Source organism: Malaclemys terrapin, chromosome 8, assembly GCF_027887155.1.
Source record: "Malaclemys terrapin pileata isolate rMalTer1 chromosome 8, rMalTer1.hap1, whole genome shotgun sequence".
Lineage (NCBI taxonomy): Eukaryota > Metazoa > Chordata > Testudines > Emydidae > Malaclemys > Malaclemys terrapin.
In genome coordinates this window covers 53,449,481-53,466,392 of record NC_071512.1, presented here as the reverse complement: position 1 = coordinate 53,466,392, position 16,912 = coordinate 53,449,481, and the positions used below count along the sequence as shown (strand labels likewise).

The 16,912-nt window shown below is 49.7% G+C and overlaps 1 protein-coding gene across 4 annotated transcripts in view; it reads right to left on the bottom strand.

Annotated features, from left to right (window-relative positions):
• The window catches only part of FAM163A (family with sequence similarity 163 member A), a 95,274-nt gene that overhangs the window by 56,291 nt on the left and 22,071 nt on the right, over positions 1-16,912 (bottom strand). The window contains exon 1 of one of the 4 annotated variants that reach the window (XM_054036393.1): positions 16,543-16,687. The exons of 2 other annotated variants lie outside the window; for them this stretch is intronic. The gene's annotated coding sequence lies outside the window, so the exon portion shown is untranslated. Of the gene's footprint in view, positions 1-2,536; positions 2,622-16,542; positions 16,688-16,912 lie in introns of those variants that run through there. One more of the 4 variants, XM_054036392.1, reaches the window with a different exon arrangement.

Genomic DNA, 16,912 nt, shown 5'->3' with positions numbered 1-16,912 from the left:
ATTTCTGCGTAGCAGATGTGCAGGAAAGGAAATCAGATTGGGGGCAGGGGTGGGGGGAGGACAGACAAGATTGTGTGCCTATTGTTGTCTGTCTAAGCTTATCTACCTTCATTTAATGGAGGCGACTGGCAGCCCTGGTGACTAGCATCCTGGATTTATCCACAGGACAGATACAGCAATGGGCCGGGGTGGTTCTATTTCTGTTTATGTCTATTGTTAAATTAACTGATCTTGCTCAGGCCACAAGCAACATTTTTACAGCGTTGATATTTATACTCCTTCCCCTGTCAAGGAGAGGGTTGGTAACGGGGCCATGACACCCCTACCCAGCCTTATAGCCAGGGTGTTTTGTGACTGGAATTGAACAGCCGGGTGCCTGAAAGAAATTCCATGGGAAGGAAAGACCTAAGTCTAGCTGGGATCATCAGGTATTCATTCAGGGAAATCTTCTGGCTTGTGTTATGCACAATTGTCCCTCCTGGCCTTAGAATCTATTAATCTGATCTTTGTCTATGGTAACTTCTGTCAATAACTCATTCAGTAGCCTTATACACTTGGATTCCCCTTCTTCCCTGGTCAAATCCACCTCTGTTCAGAGCAGTGCAAACATGAATCTGATCTTTCAAAGAAACTAAGAGTTTTCCAGGTCTCAGCCTCTACTAGACTTTTGTTCATACCCCAAACCATTAGGCGACAAAATGATGAGAGAAGGTTTGTTTTTCATCAGGGCAAGGGCCTTGTTGGACCACTTTGGAGTGGGCCTTCTACTTGGAGCTGAGTGGGGAGTGGTGTGGCCGCTAAAGCCAATGAGGACACCACATTGCAGAACCCACTGCATGGAATATCAGTAACCCACACTGCAGTTTAACAAGGGCTCCTGAGTCGTCTGCTCACAGCCCTTCATCAGCACTATGTCCATCACTACAGCCTGATCCTGCTCTCACTGCACCAGGAGTAACCCCTCTGAAGACTCACCACTGTAAAAATCCCCGGCATGAGGAGACTCAAGCCTGTTGTCCCATTAATTAATTGCCACTAGTGGCAAATGCTAATCTCCCATTATCACAACCTCTGGTTTATCAACAAGTGAAAACCCTTCTTACCCATCTAATGAGCCTATTACACTTCCTAGATCACTAGCAAAGCTGCCCAGCTTAGCACATCTCCTGATCCTTCTGAAACTCTATTAATGCTAATTAACTAAAAACCAGGCACAGGAACAGCCCAAATATTGACCAGTCACAAACAGCATCACATTTAAAAACTAAGCTTCTTAGGGCAGACCATTCAGGGAAGAGGCAGAGGACAGTAAGAGAACTCTGTGTGTACCAATGGACTATTCCACAGTATATCTGAAAGTCTCTACAATATACAGACAGAATCAACAACAGAGAGGAACTCTGGCTGCATGGATAAATGTTACTATAGGCCCCTTTGCAGGGGACAGAAATTCAGCCTCCGGGATGAATTTAGACTAGGAAACAAGCCCCACCAATGGTGAAGGGGTCACCCACACGGTGCAGGCAGTAATGTTCAGGCTAAACCCAGCTCTCCTTCCTAATTATGGACTGCAGGGAGAGACAACACGGAGATTCCTGGGAACAAACAAAGGGATTTGATTTCCTTCATTTCAGCAAATCAGGCGGATGAGGCAGTCATTCGACCGTATGTATAGGAGAGCAAGGTTGGGGCTCTACTACTGAGCTACTACCATGTCCCTGATATCCAGCACCCCTGCATAATGGGCCTGGTGGAAGCTTCATCACCGGGGACTTTTCAAACTTAGCTTAGGTAAAGCGCTAGGAAGTGCTGGAGGGGACAATCCTGGCCTGGCACAGAGATGGGCTTGCTAAATCCTTCCCCTCTGTGCCTGCTAGGACGCCTCAAGGAGAGGGTGCTATTGCTTTAAAAACACAAACACACACACAAGTTAGCCAAGAAATCGCAAAGTCCAACAGGGCAGCTTGGGCTCTTGCAAGGAGCGGCAGCCTGCCAGGTACCGGCAGCCCTCCCATACTTCAGTGGGGCTCTCCCAAAGCAGAGCCCTGGAGCGGGCGAAAGGAAATCTAGCTCGGAAACAAATAGCCCAGTGTCAAGAGCACACCCCGCTGCACTGACTCCGCTGCTCTCCAAGCATTCCCCGCAGCCATGCGAGTGCTGCACCATTCCCCAGGGCCAGATCTGACTTGTCTTCCTTTTCTAAGCACCCTCCTGGTCTTCCTTCCCTTTTCTGTGAGGCGGCGCGGGGGTGGGGTGGGGGGCAGCAAGAGAATCCAGTTACATTTCCTAGCTGGGGCGCCTGGCAGGGCTGGCAGCGGAGAGGACCCCCCCCCCAGCATAACAGCCAAGTACTTTCCCCGGGGGGTCCATGCAAGAGGGGGAGACCTCGCCGAGAAGTTTGCAGAGGGAAATGTCTCGCTGCCTTCTGGACACAGCTCCCCTTTTGCACCGGGCTCTCCCGCTCTCCCCTCTCTAGCCACAGCCTCCCCCCAAACAGAGCGACGGGCCCCCAGGCATGGTGTGGAAAGCAGCTTACCTTGGAAGCGTCTGCTCCGACCGATCGCCTCCCCCCGACGCACACCCGCCCGCTCTGCAGGCAGGACAGGCTGCGAGGGCAGGGGGCTGAGCTGCTGCTGAGGTAGGAGGTGATGGAAGCGCCTTCAGCTCTCTGAGCCTCGTGTATATTTCATGGCTGCGTTGAGCGCCCCTCGGCTGCAGGGGGCGCTCTGCTGCAGCGCCTGGCCCCCGCCCCCCTACAAGGGGGTAGCGGCGGGACGAGACAATGGCATCAGAAATCCCGCTCCGAGCTCACTCGGGGGAAGCCACCGAGGATGCAAAGCGGCGAGCAAGTGCAATGGCCAGGGCTGGCTCCCAGGAGCCCAGAGCGGGGCTGTGACTTGCCCCAGGGCAGCTTCGAACTTCCTCTGCTGGGGCAGGCGCCAGGCTGGAGCCAGGGGCACCCGCACGCGGCAGTATCCCGACTGGGAACGAGCGAGCCCAGCGCTGCCCGGAGAAGTCAGGGACACCCCCCTCCCCCCGGATCGAAAACAGCAGCTCCCGAGAGAGCCCCGCCGAGCGTCCGCAAGCTTCAGAGCAGGCAGGGAGCTGGCGCTGACGTTAGACCAACAGGTTAATCCCCGCCCTGGTACTCAGCCTAGCGCGCCAGCCAGGCAGGGCACCTGCCATTGTTCCCACACCCGCGCCCAGAGCCACCAGCCAAGCCTAGCCCAGCCCTGCCTCACTGGCCCTGTCCATGGTGCTGGAATCCCAAGCCGCCCTTCCTCCTCCAAGACATCTGTATTTCCTGTACACCTCTGCTCTGAATTCCCCACTACTGCCACCAGCACCCTCGGGGGAGCTCCCGGTCTGTGCAGTCGCTAATGAAATCTTCGACCTTTTACCTTGACCAAACTACACTGATCTTTTCCTATTACATGGCCAGGGTTTTTCTGAAATCAAGCTGCTGCATCTGCTTATCCCTCCTGGCTTTGCTAGGCCTGTGATCCAGTGCCAAGCGTCCCAGGTAATGTACTCCTTCTGGCTGCCAACACAAAAGCCAGATCAGTGCTTCAAAAGGGCCAGAAAGGAAAACAGATGCCAAAGGTTGGACTTGGGGACTTGGGCTTTGCCTGAGACCTAGGCAGGATTGGCACGTGGATGAGATACAGATAAGATGGGGATATGAAAGCCAGTCACAGGATTTCTTCAGATAAGATATTACCCTTTGCAGACTAGAGCCTATCTTCCACACACTTTAGTCCTGCACAAGAGGGCTTGTTACAAGACACTACTTCTGTTCCTAGTAGTGCTGGCCCTCTCTTATATAACTGTTCCCTACCACCCCCAAACAGGTGTTCCTGGAGCGAAGTGTTAGCCACACAGTGTTCTGAAGGATGGGGTAGCATTGAAGCTACAAGCAACTACACACCTCCCTTTATTTTTATTTTGTAGGTAAGCTAAGATAGAGAATAAGACCTCATGCTTTATGCCATAAGCCAACCACTGTAGTGATCAGGAAGGAGCTTTTCCACCCATGTATGTTATTGTACAATTACCTCAGTGCATTAGGAATGTTCTTTTTGCTTTCCTCTGATTTTGAATGCTGCCAGAGGTAACATTCTGGACTCAATAGCCCAATAGTCTGATAGCGGGGAGTCTGGTCTAGTCAATAGTCACTGGACTGGGAAACCAGCATTCTGTTCCCAACTCTTCTACATGACCTAGACCAAGTCATGTCACCTTTCTGTGCCTCAGTTTCCCCACCTCTAAAATGACAGTAGTGATACTGGCCTTCTTTTGTCATGAACAGATGAATAGCACTTCATACGAGCTAATGGCTTTAAGAGGGCAAAGTAATATCTATTTTGTCCATACTGTATTTCCTGTATTCCCATTGCCATAAGTTAAGGCATCTGACTGTTATCATCCAGCATCTCCTTCTTGATCCAGACAGGAAGTTATAATTTCATTTCTGGCCCTCAAATTCTGTTGCCAAAATATTGATGGTGATGTCACAGATTCAGCATTATGACTTCCCAACACAATCAGAAGGCACAGATGAGCTGGAAAGGAATAAATCTTCATTTGAATGAGAGCTAGCAAAAGGACAAAGGAAATAAAATACAAATGTACCTATATCCTCCTCACTGTGGTATATAAGCACCTAAAAAACTTTACACACACACGTGAAGGAATTACTCCCATTTAATAGACCAATCCATTTTATGAAATCCTGTGCTCCGAGGGCTAGTAAATTCACTAAGGATTCAAGCAAGGAAAATGGATGTGCAGAATACACTTGTGGATCATAATAGAGACATGTCCCATTAGCTTTGTTTCTGTGTTGCCAATGGAGGTTAACACCAACCTCAGCTCCACAGAGAATGACTAGCCGCCTGAAAAAGCCTTTCCCTATGAAGCTCTGAAAAGGACGTAAAGAACACTATTGTAGCCATTTGAAAATGCAGGGGGAATAGAAACAAGCAGAATGGAAGGATACCACCCAGCTTCTTGGGGAAAAGAGCCATGGGGATCCCAAGAGGGTTGGACCTCACTCAAGATCCCTTCAGCGATAACAAGCATAGTTATCATAGCATGCTAGGGCACAGGTTGAAAGAAGAAATCCTTCTACTAAACAAGCACCATCCTGAGCTGGTCTCCCATCCAACTACTGACTAGGCCTGACCCCAATTCCGATGTTGCTTGTGAAATCTCAGAAGACCCCAGCTCAGGGTGGAAAAGCTGCATATGCTAAGAGATTTCTTATTCCCTGGGTGCCTGAAGGCTATACTCCCTGTGTCAGAGCAACAGGGCTCTTCTGTTGGCCCACCCTCTTAGCAAGAACTGAAATCCTGCAGGGCATGATTGATTCATTCCTGCTGACAAACTGACAGCTGTGGTTCATTAATTTCACCCTGGATGTAGGAGAGGTAAGTGGGATGGGAGCGGAGATCTTTGCATAGAAGCTCCAGGAACACTTCAAATTGAAGTTTACATGTCATTGTTGCTACCACCGATAAAGCCAAAGCCCAGGAAGGGTGTAATGCTGGGCTAAATTAATTGCCCAAGAACTGCATTAACACTCAGTAAAGGGGGCCCAGTGCAGCCTTGGGTCCTTCCAGAATATGGAGAATAGCTAAATTTAAGCCACTGAAAGCCAGCAAATACAGAGTTAAGTTACATGCCACTCTGCAATACAACCTTAACTCTGCCCCCCGGAGTGCTAATGACCACTGGGAATGGGTCAGCAAGTGGAGGGTGTGTGCGCGTATCATATTAACTAGTCAGGAGGAAGAGCAAACAGAACATGCCATAGTTTGTGTCGTGTACTGCAGATTTGAATCCCAGCATTTCTCTGCATGCACTCCAGCTGCCATTCATTGTGTTCAGTGCAGCTGAACCGAATAGCACAGGGATTAGTTGAAGCAGGTCACCAGATCTATCACTGTGAGATGAGAAGAAGGACATTTGTACCTGTGACACCCACTTCTCCCAGGTGGAAATGACTGCACACGGTGTAGAATCAGAACCTAGGAGGGCAGATTCTGGGCAGAGCCAGGAACTCCCACAGCATATGCTCCAGCACTTTTTTTTTTTTTTTTAAAGTAAAAGTAAGATTTCAGATATTTTCCCTTAATGTAATGTTACCCAAGCAGTAATTAATAAGCAACTGCTACAACCTTCACCTACTTTTAATACCCAGGCTGCTGCATAAATCTGCCTTCCACCTCCAGCTGGCCTCACCCGGCATGTTTAACAATTCCAGCAGGACACTTCCTTGCAGTTAGCATTCTCCACCCTCTTCTGCACAGTTTTTAAATGGCTAGCGACAACATTGGACGTGATCTCTTCTCTTGCCAGGGGGAGGGGGTGAAAAAAAATCTAGGACATGGTTTCTCTCTCTCAGGACATATTGGCTGCATGAAGTGCAGGGCAATCCAGACCCTAATACCAGTGCAAAGTGAGTGAAGATAGGGTGGCGGATGCTGCTAAATTAGAATGGCCTCACATAGTACAAAGTGAGTGTACTTTGTACTATGGGATGTCAGTTCTCCACTCTTGTGATTTTATCATAAGTCTTGGGATATTTGGTATTTTTCCAAGATCTCCAACTCCTGGAGTCAGGTCATTACATGAGAAGGCCAGTTTTTATTTTTACAAAAAGTAAATTTCTAGCCCTCCACTTGAAAACCTGATTTGTGCTCCAATCTAAGACGACAAAGGAATCAAAATTCATTTTAAAATCTCAATTTTTCAATGTGTGGCTATACTGCTAACGTTAGTACCAAGTGACAAAAAACTTGACCCAAAGTATTTTTATAACCCAGGATATTATTAATTTACTTTTACATTAGTGCTGCTGTCTCCTTTTAAAGGGACCCTCCCAAGACAACTTTTTATTCAAATCTTCTTACTCAGTACTAGTATCACCATCAGTTATTGAAATAATTAATTTTAAAGATCAAATTGACTTGCCAGTATTTATGCTCTTTGTTCACTTTCTGAAATTTCATTCAGCTTCAATATTGATACAGTACTAGACTGGTCAGTTTCACGTGTTTAGTCATTTTCACTTCCTGGTTCTCTTCCTTTATGGGGTCTCCCTGTGTCCCAGGCTGAGCACTGGTCCTGTTTCAGCAAGACATGTAGTAAGCACACAAGCAGTCCCCATTTGCTTCTCATTGCAGGACTGAGCCCATGATGCTCATACCTGGATTTTCCGCACTGAAAAGGAAGGATTACATTTCAAATAAACAAAAACCACAAACACTAGTTTCACCAAATAGTTTTAAAAATATTTCTATTAATTTCTGGTTTTGTAAAATCTTTTATAAAGAAAAGTTACATTTGGGAGCTTCACTGCTAGACAATTGTTCCTGTAGTTAGTCATTCAGCAGCTGCACTCCCTATCTGAAAAATATCTCCTAGCGAGTCCTCATTTAAGCCCAGGTTCTGCAGCGCGCTTAAGAATAGTTAAGTCCTATTGAAATGCTTTGCTGAATACAGATAGATGCAACAAGTTGCATCAAGAAAAATGAGACCACACAAGGTTTGTGTGGAACCACAGATCTAAATTAAGGAACATCTTTTATACCAAGAAACAGCAGAGGTGCATTATTATACTGTAATGCTGAGATGCTCTAGGACTACCTGATACAGGAGAGACAACAAGAGAGAAAACTCAGTGTTCCTTTATATTCTCTCTCTCTCACACACACACAGCAGCTAGCGCAGATCCTTGGACCTATAGAACTTCAATGGGAGTCCACATGGGTATAAGAATCTACACCTGTGGATCCAACTGCAGGTATCAGTCAGTGGAGTTCCACATTGAGCTGTGCTGATTTACAGCAGCAGAGGATCTGGCCTGCAGACTGGAAAGAGTTAAAATTCAAATCTGGGAGGACACCCACGAGAGGCAGCATGATTCTTGGGTTAACAAAAAGCAGCAACAATTGGATCCGAAGCCTGAAAGCAGGAGAAATGCAAATAGCTCTGTTAGCTCGTTTACTGCCTTCATTAACATGCAAACACCACATCAAATACTGAGGGGCTGCTTTGTTTCCCAGACAGACGGCACCAGATCCAATCGCAAATAAATGTTGATGGTAATAACACTTGATATACTTAATACTGTACAACTACAGCAAGTTGTAGCCAAGGGACTCAATTCCCTGCCACTCCCAACCCTACATACAGGCACCTCACCCATGATCCAGGGAGTCTCAGCACCTGACTCTGCTCCTGCTTCTGCTGCTGATGGCCTGCACCAATCCTGCTCCCTTGTGCATGTTTGCCCCATCGCAAGATCTCCAGTGCCTGGAACAAGAGCAGGAGGGGAGCACTTTGGACCAGATTCAATAAGCATATGGGCCATCTCAGTGAAGTTGAGGGGGCTTGAGCTTAAGTGCTTTGCTGCTTCCAGGGCTCCAGCAGCAGAATGTTTATGGAGCAGTTAGAATTATGGTTAGGAGCGGGGGAGATTAGCCCCTTGGCAGGTATGTGTGACCTTTAAAATGACGCTCGGACCCAGATGGCTAGACAGCTCCACTCCCTATACAACAGCCGCATAGCACACTGCATATGGCAACCCCTCATGACCATGCTTGAGCCCCCAATGCCCTGGCAGAGCTCTGGGGAAGAAGGGCAGGTGGCCAAGCACCCATTTGTACTAGACAGGCATATGGCTCTTGGTGGTGGTGTTAGGCCCTGTCTTGCACAAGCTCCAAATTCACTCCTGATACAGACACACACCGAGTCCAGCAGGAGTCAGGTTTATTGCGAGATGCTAAAGAAGTGGATGGCTGTGGAAAGGTTCCCATGTATATTTTCTAGTGTCCCAAAGTAAACATCTCTCCCCCTAAAGGAGGACAATACAATGATTGCCCCCCCCCCCCCCCCCCGCTTCCTGCAGGGCTGTTGCTGGGCCCTTTGCCCTGTCCCTCCACTCTGTCCTGCCCAAAGTCTGAGCTAGAACAGCCAGGGCAACAATACAAACAGTATTTTATGCACAAAGTGAATTATATAGAGAGCTAAATACACATGTGATTTAGTGCTGGAGGGGAGTGGTTTGTGATAGATGGAGACGGGCTTCTCCTGCAAGAGCTGGCAAGATAGAGACCCCAGCTGAGCCTTATTTACTGCTTCCCGAAGAAAGAATTATTCTGTCACATCCAATTGCTTAAGAGCTTCTTCCTAGGACATGTTTGTTAGCGCCACACTAGCATTTATCTGAGCTCCAATAGGGGTGCGTGTGCCTGGATACGCACAGAGCTACAGCAACCTGTGCAGGAGGGAGATCAGCTAGGCAGAGCTCTGCTGTGGCATTTTTCTTAGGGAGGGAGGAGAGGAGGGATAATGCTTAAGTGGTGGTGTCACAAGTGAGTTAGGTCATCGTCCGTAATGTCAGGCGATATTAGCCCTCAGGTATTTTATATCTGGAGATGCTATGAAGATTCCCCCTTAAACTGGGCTGAGCTGAAAGGTTTAGCTTACACCTGGGGACTGTTGGAGGTGAGGGAAACAATACTGTTAACCTACCTTTCACTTGTTATATTATCAAGGGAATAATAGCGAAGGTTGGAGTGGTGCCATTCACTACCAAGCAATTTCCAACTCATTCATACAACACCCCTGGGATGTGGATCACCCCCATCACAGAGGGTGCAGAGGAACAGAGCGAGAGGACACTAGCAAAAACAGTGCGAGCATTGGCCTGAATTGCAGATGGCCGACTGACTTGATAACGCTCACATGGCTTTTGATTCGCTACTTGTGAAGGGTCATGGGACTGGGCTGTCATCCACACACCCCGTTTGGGGACTAATGGTGAGTTGTCCAAATGGCCACTCACACATGCCGTGAAAGTTGTGTGACCCACAGGACAGCAATTAGTAAGGATTCAGCCCAATGAAATTTGTTCACCCAATCAGGAAGCACAACCACCACCATGTGATTAACCAGAGCCCACAAATACAGAAGAGCAAATAGTCATGAGAGCAGCTTGTGAACAACTCTTAGGTTGAGAATGGTTCACACCAACCCCAATTCAGCAAGGCGCTTAAGCACATGCCTAACTTTAAGCATGTCTCTCATTGATTTCAAGGCACATGCTTAAGTATCTTGCTGAATTAGGGCCACAGTCTGTATGTGAAACCATGACAGCAGTGAACCTTTGCTTGAACATGTTTACCAGATACAGAGCTAGGAGTTTCAAGCTGGAATTTGGCTTGGGGGAAAAAAACCTCTTAAGAAGGGTCATTGAGGTGTCAGAGAAAACTAGCTTCGATTTGTCTGGGTCTTTGAAAATTGCGTTTCAAATATGCACTGTAGAGTTTTTTCCTGCTCCATGTGGAGCTGCAAGGCCCAGATCCTCAAAGATATTTTGATTTCAGTGGAACCAAGGAGCCTAAATACCTGTGAGCCTCTGAGCCAACGAGCGACACTCAGGAAGGACTCAGGCCCAGATTTAGGATCTGGGCCCCGCTGGTTATGCTGAGTACCTGGCTTCTTTAACGGCCATGAGAACATGTAATGCAGGTGCCCTACGAAACTTGGCACCTTCATTTTGCATCTCCTGACTTGTGAGCACTTAAGTGTGCAACCTGAAGTCCTAACCCCACAAAGGCTTATGCCTGGTCCTTAACACTACCCATGTGAGCAGCCCCTTGAATTTGATGGTCCGACTCCTCAGCTAGTCCATTTACTTCACTGGCTCTATCCTAGTTTACACTCAGTTCCTAGTGCTCCTGGTTCTGCCCAGCTCTACTCAATTCCTTCTTCCCTTTCCCTGTGATAGTTTCCCTAAAAGATCCCTCTGCAGTTAGTTTTGAGGGGAGTTTTTTGCTTCACCAAGCGAACTGTTGTGCAGTATGGCTGGGGCAAAACAGCCTCTGCCTTTCACATCACCCTGAGATGACTGCATGGGTGAATATATGCAGGCACACACATGGTGTATAGAAGCACACATCCCATGCTTCATCACTCAGCAGAGTTCCTCCCAGGTTGCCTGTGAGAAACAAAAGCTTGCAGCCCACCTAACAGGTTAACAAATCCAGGCTGTGGTAGAACAAGGGAGGAGGCCTGTCACTAATCAGAGAACCCTCACAGAGGATAGCCTTGTAAGCAGGAGAGGGCTGCTGGCACATGGACACTGCAGCAGGAGCACCTCTGTTGATCTTGCTGCGGCAGTGTGGCGGGTGAGTGCATGTGTAATGAGCGTGGTGGGGCTCAGGCCAGTGGCTGGTGAAGAGGCGTCCATGTTCCCAAAACACACCTTGCACTAACCCACCGCCCTCACCGGCAATATCCACCGAGGGACCAATGTCTGCATTGCCCTTGGAGACTGAAATTCCCTTCCAGGGCTGGAGGCCAGCCAGAGCTGTGATACAGAGACAGGGCTTGGCATGTGGGGGAGCCGGCATTGCCACTGCCTGTGCTGTAGAGAGAGGATCTTGCTGCCCTGGGCTGTGCTTTTCACCAGCGGCAAAATCACTTCATAAAAGCAAGAGTACAGGGGAAAATACAAACACTTAGGGCAAGATGGTCAAAGGTGCCCTATTGGGACGAATGGGAGTTGGATGTCCAGATTCATTAGGGAACTTTGGGGAAAAGAAAAGAAAAAAAAAAAAACAACTCTCACCTTTCTAATTGTAGCCAGGTAAAACATCAGCGTTAGAGAGGGCTTCAAACAGATCCATACGCAGGCCTTAGCCAGACTGTATGTTCAAATGAGACAGGCGGAGTCCTAGCTCTCCTCCCCCGCTCCACCTCGAGGAGGTGTCTGCAGACTCACCCCCATCATTAGCTTGGCCTGGTTCTGGCTGCTCCTAGCCAGCCAGAACAGCCTGTGCAGGGAGGGGCTGACAATCAATACAGCAGGTGGAAGCAGTACGAGAGGTAGATTTTTTTTCTCCCTCTAATGAGCACAAGTCTCAATATTGATGAGCTGAGAGGCTTTCTCCAGATCTTAGCAGGATGAGGCTCCACGGTGGGAGCAGCTTGCCAGAGGGATGGCAGGAGGGGCGCGAATGCAGCACTGCATGAGCAGGAATGGGAGATGCCGAGCCATGCCCCTAGATTGAGGAGTCAGAAACTTTCTCCTGCTCACCTGGAGTATCCCACTTATTTCACTCCTAGCGATTTCCTTCTCTCTAGCCCCTTCCTAGCTTTACTTACTCCCCCAGCTCTCTGGCCACACCATTTGGCCCCCAGTAACTTGGTACATGGATGATGCCCTCAACCCCCTCACTGTTTTGCCACCCATCTCTATCTCCCAATGCCTGTTCCCCTGCCCAGCCCCATACCCAGCCAGAGAGGGCACCCACAGACACATTCGGGGCAGGGCTGGGATTTTTACAATCACCACCCAGGACTGTTGTTACCTAGGAATCTCCCTATGGAAAAGGTCTCATGGAGACATTACAGGCCCCCCAGAGAGGAGCTTTATTAAATGGAGCTCGTTTCTTCATCAGCCTACATAGAACTAGATAAATTCATGGAGGATAAGTCCACCAATGTCTATTAGCCAAGATGGGCAGGGACAGTGTCCCTAGCCCCTGTTTGCCAGAAGCTGGGAATGGGCAACGGGATGGATCACTTGATGATTACCTGTTCTGTTCATTCCCTCTGGGGCACCTGGCATTGGCCACTGTCAGAAGACAGGACACTGGGCTACATGGACCTTTAGTCTGACCCAGGATGGCCATTCTTATGGATGTCCACTTAGCTAACTGCCATAAGAGAAAACCTGGCAGCTGGTAAAGCAATTGGTGACAATCCATGGCTAGGGAATTTCAGCCCACCCCACTCAGGCCAGGAGTCACCTCACCAGAGCCCAAGGGAAATTGGTGCTCTGTGAGCTCAGCAGGAAGGATAACTCAGGAATTAATGGTCAGATGCTCAGGTGGTTTAAGTGAACATCACTCCATTGATTTCAAAGGTCGGCCAAGTTACACCAGCTGAGGATCAGGGCCTGAGAAGCCAGGGTGATCCTGGATCTGTTGAAAGCTAGACTGGCAAGAAAGAGAGGAGAACACTACTCCCTTTCCCTTTGTTATGCCCTCCACCCCCGAACTGGCCCTCGGCACCATACAGGAGACTGCACGGCTGGGCACAGCACTGCCTAGGAAGGAAACTCTTGTCACAGCCCATAATCCAGCCCTCAGACCAGAAAAGTTAGGAACAGCTCTGGGGTCATGGGTCTAGGCAATGCCAGGCTCGCAGACCAGACAGCTAGACAAGGCTGGGAGACTGTCGTGATTAAACAAGGAGGGAGAGTCACCAGAGTGACACCACTCAGTACTTTACTCCAGAGCCTTTCCCTCCTTCGCTCTGCCTGCCAAGCCACAGCTGGGTTTGGCTCAGCAGATTCTCTTCCATCATTGGGAAAGCTGTGGGTAAAGCAGCTTAATTCAGTAAGTAGAGAAAACATGCCCTCTGGGACCTGTGGTTCACATGGCTTCAGTGGCTGGTAATAGCCCACAACCCACAGCTCAGGATGTACAGGGGCGGTCACAAGAGCTGAGCCCGCGCACAATGCGACTCAGAACAACAGCTCAGCCCTGCCCTTTTACCTTCCTGGGGAAAGGGGCAAAGGAGGAAACAGATAAGCACAAGGGGAGAAGTTACAGCTCAAGATGCAAGGAGGGAAGCAGCGAGAATTAACCCCTTCTATAGGGGTCCCCCTCAGACCTGCTTTGCAGGGCTTGGGCTGACATCAATCCCCCGACAGGAACCCCACGGTGTTCGGTGTCTGCAGCTTAGTCCCATCCAGCTCCAGGGCTGGGGCTCACACCTTCCAGCTCCTTACCACTGCTTTGCTCACCAGGGTGCAGGGCAGCATGTGCAGCTGGCCCAGGCTTTATTCCCAAATACTCAGTGTTCACGTAGCCAAAAGGCCCAGCCATTCAATTGAACCTCAAGGCAGCCACTGGACCAGAGATTCCCCAAGGGGATTCCAGGAGCAGAGTGGGAGGAGGAAAGTTCCCACGAGTCACCAAGCCAGAGGCAAATAAAGGCATCAGTGTTACAGGCCCAGGCCTCATTCCTGGAGTTGTGTGATGTCAGAATCACATGGTTTTTAACCAACGCTAGGTTTCTAGCTCACCTGGTTGCACAGAAAGGCTTGAAAACATGATCCAAGTGTAACCACTGTCATGTGTCCCTGCCAGCAGGTAGGGGATCTTGGGGGACAACTACTGCACTGGTGGGGTGCAAAATAAACTTTATTAAGAAAATGCAAAAACAGGGAAAATTCAACAGTGAGGGGTATGGGGTTTGTTAAGGTAGACAATTGGGGAGGGGTTTCTTTTAGTAAATAGGATAGAGGGTTTCAATCGTGAGGTACAATACAGTTGGTAACCAATTAACACTGAAGTATAAATGTAACAGGTAGCTAACAATTTCTATGTAAAGAGTGTGTCACAGCAGCATATAACCAACTAACAGTATGGGTAAAATGTGTTAAATAACCAACAACTTTAGGTAAAAAATGTGTCACAGTAGTGTAAATGTAAAATGTGAGGTGTGTTAGAGAGAAAAGGGGTAACCAATGGGGTTTTATGCTAGACTTCAGTAATACAATTGAGGTTTGGCAGCAGTGGGAACGGGGTGAGCAGGGGTGAGCACGTGGGGGAAGGGATTAAAAGAGAAAGAGAGAGAGAGAGAAAGAAAGTGGTAGAGAAGTGAGGTTGGGGGATGGAGGAAGAGGAGTCCGTGGTGGAGCAGGGGCCAAAGGCAGAGGGAGATTTAAACTCAGGGAGACACAGAGAGCAGACAGGCTGCAAGTTTAAACAGCAGAGAGAATTATACAGAACACAGTAAAATCTTATCTATGATTTAACTTAACCAAGACTACACAAATTAGCAAGTAACAAAACACAATGCAACAATTCTTTAAGTAGGGCTACCATATGTCCGGATTTCCCCGGACATGTCCGGCTTTTCGGTCTATAAATAGCTGTCCGGGGGGGATTTTTAAAAATCTAAAAATGTCTGGGATTTCCCCCCGGTCGGCTATTTATAGACAGAAAAGCGGCGGCCAAGTGCCGCTGGGCACCCAAAGCCCCTTCCCGGCTCCCCCCCCATCCCCTGCAGCCTTACCAGGCTGTCCGGCCCACAGCTGTCTTCCCCCTTCTCCACTCCCCTGAACACTCTGCCCACCTGCTCCTCCCCCTTCCCTGCTTCCCGCCAATCAGATATTCGCAGGAAGCCTGAAAGGAAGCATGGGCAAGCAGGAGGCAGCAGCAGGTAAGCTGGGGCGGGGGGGGGCGCGAGGAGGAGAGCTCCGGGGAGGCGCGGCCCTGGCCAAGCGGCTCCCTCCGGCCCAGGCCAAGCAGCGCCCGGCGGCCCCAGCGGCTCCGGCCCAGCTCAGGCCCCAGCACCCCCAGCCTGGACCGGCTCGGGCCCCAGCAGCGCCTGCCCTGGTTCTGGCCGAGTGCGCTGGCCCAGCCCTGGCTGAGCACCTCTGGCCCGGCACCAAGCCCCGCAACCCCGGCCGGAGCGCAGCCCGATTCCTGGGCTCTTTAAAGCCGGCCCTGGTCAGGGGACAGGGAGGGGGGGGTTGGATGGATCAGGAGTTTGGGGGGGGGCTGTCAGGGGGGCAAGGGTGTGGAGAGGGGTTGGGACAGACAGTTGGCAGAGGGGGTTGGATGGGTCAGGAGTTCTGGGGGTCCTGTCGGGGGCGGGGAGCAGTTGCATAGGGCATGGGAGTCCCCGGCGGTCTGTCTGGGGATGGGAGTGTGAATATGGGGTGGGGGTGTGGATAAGGGTTGGGGCAGTCAGAGGACAGGTAGGGTCGTAGGGCGTTCTCAGGAGGGGGCAGTCAGGGGACAAGAAGTAGGGCAGCTTAGATAAGCGGTGGGGTCCTAGGGGGGCAGTTAGTGGCAGGGGTCCCAGGAGGGGGCAGTCAGGGGACAAGGGGGGGGGGGTTGAGGGTTCTGAGGGGGGCAATCAGGGGGTGGGAAGTGGGAGGGAATGGATGGGGGTGGGGCAGGGGTGGGGCTAGAGCAGGGCTCCTCCCCCCACGCAGTGTCCTCTTTTTTGCTTGTGGAAATATGGTAACCCTACTTTAAGCCTAACTTACAGAGTACAATGCAAGCAATTTCCTAAACCTAACTTAACCACAGCTATGCAAAATGAAATTACAACTTATCTAGACTAAAAGCTAAATCTAACCTAATGGGTGCACCTTATACTAGGGGTAGTTCCAGAGGGCAGACTGGTGTGTGCCCAGGATACAGCTCCAAGGGGGCGGGGGATTAACTAGTGGTGGCTGCAGCAGTGGGGTGGCTTCAAGATGGCAGCCCAGGATACAGTCCAGGAAGGCACAGGCTTATTTCTAGCAGCAAAGGCACTGCGGAGCAAGAAACAGATTACAGATACAGACCAAGGAGTTAGCTTGGGTCTGCCTGCTGGGGGAAAGAAAGCCAGCAGGTAAAACAAGAGGAGTGTGCAAGAGGTTTTTCCTTACCAATCCCCAAAGCAGCAGCAGGAACAGCAGTTTCAGCATTAGAGGACACAGAGAGGACTTGATTCACTTACAATAATCAGGAGATCTCCAGGCACAAATTCGTTGTTCGTAGGAGGGGAGTTTAAAAACGGGGGTATGCTCAAAAACAAATGAGAGTGGGGAGAGGGCCCCCCAAAGACCCGTAGCTGATCAGACCAGGTGGGAAAGCAAGGACCTTCTCCGGGGGTCTGATCAGAAAATATCTGTTTTTATAGGCAAACTCAGGCAGTTTCCCACCAGTAACTCTGATTGGTTCCCCTTAATCCAGGGGAGGAGAGAAGGCAGGGAAACTGCAGGTAAGCATAGGCATGCCTGGGCATGTTCTGAGCCACAGGTATGACTCATATGCTTAGCTATGTAACCACTTTAGGTCTCGCATACCTGGGCAGAGCACCCTACACC